At 42.8% G+C, this 7,015-nt stretch overlaps 1 pseudogene; it reads right to left on the minus strand.

The window, feature by feature from the left end:
- The window catches only part of LOC119368653, a 31,143-nt pseudogene extending 24,619 nt beyond the window's left edge, over positions 1 to 6,524 (minus strand).
- Between the last annotated feature and the right edge of the window lie 491 nt (positions 6,525 to 7,015).

A 7,015-nucleotide genomic window follows, 5' to 3' on the forward strand; every position in this document is an offset into this window, starting at 1 on the left:
CTCCTTAATACATCTTTAACCAGCATAGTTTTCTATTATATGTCGATGTTTTTACTCTTGAAAAAAGTTATTGGGAAACTTGACAAGCACCGTAAGCGATTCTTTTGGCAAGAGCATGAAGGTCGGAAATGGTACCATTTGGTGAAATGGTCCAGAATTTGCCGCTCCAAGGAAAAAGGAGGCCTGGGGTGAAAGACCTGCATAAACAAAACATTAGTCTCCTCACCAAGTGGTGGTGGAAGTTGGAAACACAGCAAGGGCTGTGGCAAGACATAATTCGAGCCAAATATACCTCAAAAAAGACACGATTGTTTCAGTTAAATCTAAATTTGGTGATTCTCCTATTTGGAAGGCTATTATGAAAGTCAAAGAACACTACATGGTGGGGAGAAAGGTAGTTCTAAAATCTGGTAACCTTGCTAGAGTGTGGGATGATTATATCAATAATAAACCCCCTTTATGTGATCAATTCCATGCGATGTACATCATTTGCAATGATCAAGGGATCACGGTTGCAAACTTTAAAAACGGTGTGGATGACAATTTCTTTAGAAGGCGTCTCCACCCCCCCTCTGCTAGAGCAGTGGAGGGAAATGCAGAAAGTGGTGACCTCGTGGCCGACCACTAATGAACCTGATAAGGTTGTATGGTCCTTGGGGAGAAAAGAGAACAAGTTTACTACCAAATCAGTTTACAATTACCTGGAAAGAAACCTGGATGGTTGTAGTTATAAGTGGATCTGGCAAGCCAGAATTCCACTTAAGATACAAATTTTCCCGTGGCAACTTTTCCAAGACTCCATTTTAACTAGAGATGTGATGAGAAGACGAAATTGGTTGGGGAATCCTTCCTGCTCCTTTTGTGATAACAGAGAGACAGCCCAGCACCTGTTCTTCACATGTCCGGTGGCTAGGATCATGTGGAGGACTGTCGGATGTATGCTGGGAACGGACCTGTGTCCGAACAATATATGGCAGTATTTTTCCTGGTGCTATAGTTTCCTTCCAGATGGAGAGAGGTTCTATACCTTTGGCTTAGCTGCACTCTGTTGGGCTATGTTGAATTGCCGTAACCATTGTTCAAGCAATCTTCCGATTCAGCGATTAATCTTCCGATTTATCGCTAATCGAGGAGTGACCGATAAGATTATGCCTTATCTTCACCATTTATCTTTTGGACCGATTTATCACTCTGACAAGCGATTTATCGAGAATCTACCGATAAATCAGACCTATTCATAGCACTATGTTAGCAAAAACTATGTTTATTTATGTTTTGTGGACCTTGTTGCGCAATATGTATTGGTGTCCTATTTTTTTGTCATTATACAAGGATTCAAAGCCTAGAAGTTAAGGTAACACTTCTATCTAATATTGTTTTGGTGTTGAATATAGCGTATTTTAGTGTTGGGTACCTGAGATTTGCAAAATTATCCGATTAATAGTCAACCGATAAAATTGATTAATCGACCGATTTTCGATTAACCTTTAATCCCTAGCTGAGCGAGACGATAACAATAAGCGATATCCTCAACATTGGCCGTAACAGAACCACCTTTGAGTTCAAGAGGTTGAGATCTCCATTTGATGTAATATACGTTACTTGTGGTTATATTACATATTGGGCAGGTCTGATGATGGAAGAAGACTGTGAAGCAATGGAGAGGGGAGCTAAGATGCTGAGAATCAATGCTTTGAACATGATGCGTATCTGTGCGGCTCCGGGATGGACGAACTGAAGGGTGCGGGCAAAGAGCTTCTCTCCAGTTCTCTTCGCTTGAGACATGTTGTCCATTGTTCTTGGCTCTTTTGGTATTTGTAGCCTGGTGGTGTGAGTAGGTTTAGGCTCCTGCGTGAGCGTAACTTTGTTTAGCCTGATGGTTCTGGTAGCTTGGCGTGGATATTTTGGTGTCGCTGGGTTTTCCCCCGCGATAAACTACCCGATGACGGGTGTTTATCGTGGGTTTCCCAGGGATGCTTTGGACTCGCTTTCCCCTTTCTTTGGTTTCCTGGTCGGTTTGCTGAACTGTTGTATTTCCGTTATGTGAGTAATGGAAAGGGGTTACGCCCGGTTAAAAAAAAAGCGTCTGACAGTGTAAACGTGAACTCTGATGAGCTTGGCATGTGATGCTTGGTTGCAATTTTGCAGGTGTAAGGCGAGAATAGGGTTGGGGGTACCACCGGCGCGCTCGCGGATGCCGAGGAGGCCATAAGGATAGCTCCCAGTTTTCCTCAGGTGTCACTTGTAGATTGAGCTCCTTTGCTTGTTCATGATACTGCATCCTTAGTTAGCTATGGTGTATTGTTTATGAATTGGACGGCCATTTTCTGTCAGAAACCGTGTGCCGATAGCTTTGCGTTAACTACTCCCTCCGTTCCTAAATATAAGCAGTTTTAGAGATCCCAATGCGGACTACATACGGAGCAAAATGAGTGAATCTACAATCTAAAATATGTCTATATACATCCGTCTGTAGTCCGTATTGAAATCTCTAAAAAAGGCTTATATTTAGAAACGCAGTAGTAAGTTGAGGTTGGGGAAAGCCATGATGAGTACCTATGACAGTGGAGTGAATTGAAAAAACCATTTAGTATGCTTGATCATGAGTCGATGACTTGAAAAATTGAGGGCTGTGGTTACCAAATATGGACTGAAGGCAGTACACAGTTGTAGTGCTTAACCTTGCAGCACAAGGGGCACAAGGGACATCATCATATGGCTGGTAAAAACAACTACATCTCATAATGTGAAACGGTTTTCACTTTTATCATATTGGTGGTCGAGATGAATATAATGAGTAACTTATCTGTGAACATAACGTCATACGATGTTCATTTGTATGATATCAAAGGCAGTATAATTCCATACATACATCTGTAGTCTGCACCATGTACTGATGTGATTCTGATAAAATAATTGTAAACATAGATGGAGGTTAGTAAGCTTCATTGAAGCTTCGAGACGACATCGCATGTTTAATGCTTTCAAACTTCCTACTTGAGTGCCTTGTCTTTTTTCCCGCAAAGCAACAAAAAAGATTGCCTTGTCTTTTTTCTTCTTATCTTGGAGACTGTTTTGAAAACATTTTTGTGCATAGCTTCGTTCGGAATGTGAAATATTTCCATGTTGTTCTTTTTATGTCCGTTTATTGGACAATTAAACACTTGTAGTTTGATGCCTGGCTTTCTTAATAAAGAAGCATGCAGCCTTCTTGCTTCTGAAGCATAAGTTCTGTGGGCATACCGTCTTCATAAGGTCTTGTGTATCATGGCTATGCAGTCTCACTTGTTGCGAGGGGACGCACTATTCGCACTGGGAGAGTACCACTCCGCAAAGGATGCTTTTGCACGCGCCTTGGATCTTGACCCATCTATTCGTCGGTCCAAGTCTTTCAAGGTTAGTGTTGAAAATGCACTGTAGTTTTGGCATTTCATGGTTCCGATTGCAGTCGCATGATTTAGCGATGCAGACTTTCTATGCTGACACTCCCTTGTCCAGGCCCGCTTGGAAAAGCTACGGGAGAAGCTTGTAAGTGTCAGCAGTTCATCATAGTTCGCACTGAAAGCTGCACTTCTAAGATGAGATGAAGAGGTTCATCCAGCAAGAAATGTATAGCTTGTGGATCCATGAGTCTAATTCTCAATGCAACCCCGGCAAGTGTCATATCTAGGTAGCTTTGCTCGTTCATTTTAACATTCTGCAGTGTACAGTTTTCCTTTAACTCTTTAGAAGAAGAGAGGATATGCTGACCATTGTTGTGTCCATATGTATTTTTGAACTCGATATATCATATTTGAAATAAATATAACAAATTCAGATGTAGGCTATGGAGTTCTTTATAGGGTTAGTGCTTTAAAAAAATCTTTATTGCTTCCCATTTGTGAACTGTTTCCCCTTTACTATTTCGGTATACCATACTGGCACTAATTTTATTCAGATTAGTTTTGAGCCAAATTGGATATGAAGGAAATGTGATTTTGTAGCGAGACAATTCTTTGATAACTTTATAACACAGTATGACAGATGTGGCGACTAGAAAGACAAGTCGGTATTATAGCTAGCACACGATAATAATGTAGTATCATCGATCAGCGCAGGATGGGATGCTGGGAGTGCAGTATTTGCCCTTGAGCCAGCCATCCATCGGCGATGGAGCGCGCGCAGTAGGCAGCCTCCTTGATGTGGATGCCGTCCGGGTCGCCGCACCTCTTCCTGTTGTTGTAGTTGTAATTCATCGTGAGCGAGTTCGGCAGCAACCAAGGCAAACTGAATGTCACATTTTTGCACTATTTGTTCAAAGGGGCCTTAAGATAACTGTTAACCAAGTCAAACTGAATGTCACATCTTTCTTCCTTTTTTTTCTGCTTGAAGCAACATCTATATCTTCTAGCCATTCCACAGACATTCGAATTTGGTCATGTCACTCATGTATAGTATGAATTGTGTTTTAATGTCAATACTATTTAATGTACATGTTAACTAATCTATGACTCGTATAAATATATTAATCGAGAACGCTGCAGGTAACTCGGTTGTTTGTCACACAATACGAAGGGATGGGATGCATGAATTTTACATTGTAAATATGTATCTCGGTTGATCGATGGAACAAAATGACAAAGAAATACATGTGTCATCTGGTTGATGGTCTGGTAAAGGCAATGCAGACCGTCCATAAAACTGATGGTCATGCACCTACCTCGGAAGGAGAATTGATTCAAGACCACTCCCTCTGCTTGTTCTTTGCTCATCCTCTCATTACCTCCCAATGTGAACTATATATAGCCCAACTCACTAAATTGCTAGCCACAACGAGGAGAAAGCAGACCTTGCATATTGCATCAATCATAGCGATGAAGAAACTCTCGTTGTTCATGGGGCTGCTCATGCTTGTGTTGTTTCCAGTGTTGTCGCGACAAGAAGGTTTTGATCAACGGGTGGCATTGCAAGAGACTAAGAGTAGTGTAGGCACATTGACACTTGACGCCAAGCTCTCCATAGCAGAAGCCTCAAGGCTCGGTAATAGCATTGACCCAGACACTATCTTTGGTGGTGAAGATGGCTTGTACAAGAACATTAGTGAGTGCATTTCCAACATCCCCGATGATAACATTAAACGATACTCCTCAAATGGATATATCTAGCATCAAGTTAGTGCTAGATACTCCCTCGTCCGAAAAAGTTTGTCCCTCAAATGGATGACGAAGGGCTTCCTTTTCCAATGAACACCTTCTCACGGAACACTGTTCTGGGCTTTAGGCTAAGCATATACTCCCCCCGTCTGAAAAAGCTTGTCCCTCGGAACAGTGTTCCATGAGAAGGTGTTCATTGGAAAAGGTAACCCTTCGTCACACTATGACCAAGGGCAAGGATGACATGCTCCTCGGCTCTAGTGGTAGTAGCACTGTTACCATAGAGTTTGACTATTTCATTGCCTATGGTATTATCATCAAGAATGATGCACTTCCTTCCAAGGCGGGCGGCAAACAAGTGTAGGCCACTGCGTTGCATGTCATGGGCACAAAGGCAATTTTCTATAACTGCACCATCGAGGCCGGCCAGAGAGCCTTGTATGACCATGAGGGGCTCCACTACTTCAAGGCCTCTACAATCAAGGGAAGTGTTGACTTCATCTTCGGATCCGCATAATCGTTGTATGAAGACTGTAGTATCATCTCTACTAACAAGGATATCACCAACATGGTAGTGGCACAAGAGGGGCGGGCCAGCAAGAGCCGTATCAACAGTGAGAGCGGTTTCTCCTTCAAGAATTGTACCATCAAGGGTGAGGGGAAACTAGTATTCTTAGGAAGGGCATGGGGGAATTCTCACAGGTTGTGTACTCTTCCACTGAGATGGACAGCGAAATCGTTCCCATCAGATGGGAAAAGGGGAATATGCAAAAGCCTAAGAGGTACTTATATCCCTTTACCCATCTGACGACGGGCGTGGGTACAATTTCACTTTTGTTTCTCCGCCCCCGACGTCCGCACCGAGCCCCTCTCCCTCAGCCATCTCTTCGCCCTCATGTCCAACTTCGATCGGAGGGTCGAACTATTCTAGGGCGCTGATGGCAACTTCAAATTGTCCGCTAATGCCGCTGCTCGTGGAGGCCGTGGTCCACCCAAGGGCTACCGTGGCAAACCGCGAAGTAACTCTGGTGGATCGCGCGACGGCTGTGGCGCTGGTTATAACCAGCAGGGAGGAGGTGGCGGCTACAACAGGCCATGACAAGGTATTGACGTTAAACCAAATCTTTCAGTGGCGACCCAATTCCTTGATAACTTTATAACACTTGTTGAGTATGCTATGGCGACTATAAAGTAGAACTTAATATTCTAGCAAACGGACTCACAATGCCAGCTTAGCATAACTGCACCGGCCCCGTGTTGCGGAACTTCACCTTGTCCTCGGCCATGTGGATGAGCCTGTGGTAGAAGTTGGGGCCTGCGAAGATCAGTTGCTGCATCCTTTTGCCGGTTTGGCCGTTGAGAACGCATTCAGCTCCCCCTCTTGAAAACCCAAGCGTGGAATACGACAAGATGCGTCAATTTTGGACATTTAATAAAGCAATAACGTGTACAATAATGTAGCCTCAACTGGTAGCTAAACCCAAAAGGTATGTCCAGTATAACTATGGTAAACGATTCTGATCTGTAGTCTGTAACTATGCAGTACGATGTTACATATGTAGTGGAAGTACGAATGTCTCATTTTAACAAAGCACATGATGCTACATAGTACTTCTTCCGTCCGAAAATATTTGTCATCAAAATGAATAAAAAGAGATGTATCTAAAATTAAAATACGTCTAGATACATCCCTTTTTATCGATTATGACGAAAAGTATTTCCGAACGGAGGGAGTAGTACTAAAGAGAAAGTGATGTAGATATGAGAAACAATGGAGTATATCTGATTATTTTATCCGTAAAGCTAGAGTTGTTGACGTAATCAAAGCATGTGTACATGGTAAGATCAAAGATGACATTGATCAATTTCTCCCGACCGAGGGA

Source organism: Triticum dicoccoides, chromosome 2B (genome assembly GCF_002162155.2).
Source record: "Triticum dicoccoides isolate Atlit2015 ecotype Zavitan chromosome 2B, WEW_v2.0, whole genome shotgun sequence".
NCBI lineage: Eukaryota > Viridiplantae > Streptophyta > Magnoliopsida > Poales > Poaceae > Triticum > Triticum dicoccoides.